This window comes from Hipposideros armiger, unplaced genomic scaffold, assembly GCF_001890085.2.
Source record: "Hipposideros armiger isolate ML-2016 unplaced genomic scaffold, ASM189008v1 scaffold_750, whole genome shotgun sequence".
In the NCBI taxonomy this organism is placed as follows: Eukaryota; Metazoa; Chordata; class Mammalia; order Chiroptera; family Hipposideridae; genus Hipposideros; species Hipposideros armiger.
This window is the reverse complement of record NW_017732100.1, coordinates 52,358-53,307: the sequence shown is the minus strand read 5'-3', so window position 1 is coordinate 53,307 and position 950 is coordinate 52,358.

Here is a 950-nt window from a genome sequence, read left to right as displayed (position 1 = left end):
AAAGATCTCATTTACTACGAAGGCGGATGCAAGCTGTCTACTCTTGAGCAAATTTTTAACTAGCACTGAAGTAGGTTCCAACCAGCGTTAATGGGTTTTCTTACCAGCACTGGCAACTGTTAAGACTTAAAGTTGGCATGTACAATAAATGTTGATACATGGTTCTAAGCTGGGTTTGTCTCATTTTCTTGACTTTCCTTTTTAATACTATGTGGTCTTCTAACTGCAGAATAACACTCATGGCTGTGGTGTTTCCAGAGTGTGGTGGAAACATGCCCAACCAAAACAGTGCTCTCCGTTCACGCTATTTACTTTTGGGTGTGTGCTCCACAGAGAGGATAGTACTTCCTGTAGGGTTTCTGTGCAGTGAATGTCAGTTCCTTTGCAGGTGAAGTTTTATTTCCCTTAGGATGGGTCTACATGAAGAGGTAATAGTAAGCATCTTGTGTGGAGGAGAGAGGACTCCTGGATTGCTTTGGTGATCCCCACTAGTATTCCGGGTGTGTGGGGGGGAGGCCCAGTGGTGGGGGGGAAGGGGGCGAGAGCCAGGCATTCCAGCTACAGGGCTCTTTTCTCCTTTATTTTAATGACCTCAAAGCACTTCATCCTAGCCTGACATGTAAATGTTTTAATAATTGAATTCATTCAAGTAAGCATTCCTTGAGAGCCTTTTGAGATATATTTAAAAACTCTTCTTTAGTGTTGTTGTTGTTTTTCTAACATATAGAAAGACTATTTCAAATCAGGTTTATTGAGGGGAAATTTACATGCAGGAGAGTTTACCTTATTTAGTGTGCTGTTCTATGTGTTTTGACAAATACACACAAACTGTTATGTAATCAGCACCATTATCAAGATATGGAAGCATCGCATCGCACCCCCAAATCCTCTCGTGCCCCTTTGTAACAATCCCTTCCCTCCGGTCTCCGGCTCCTGGCAACCACGGATCT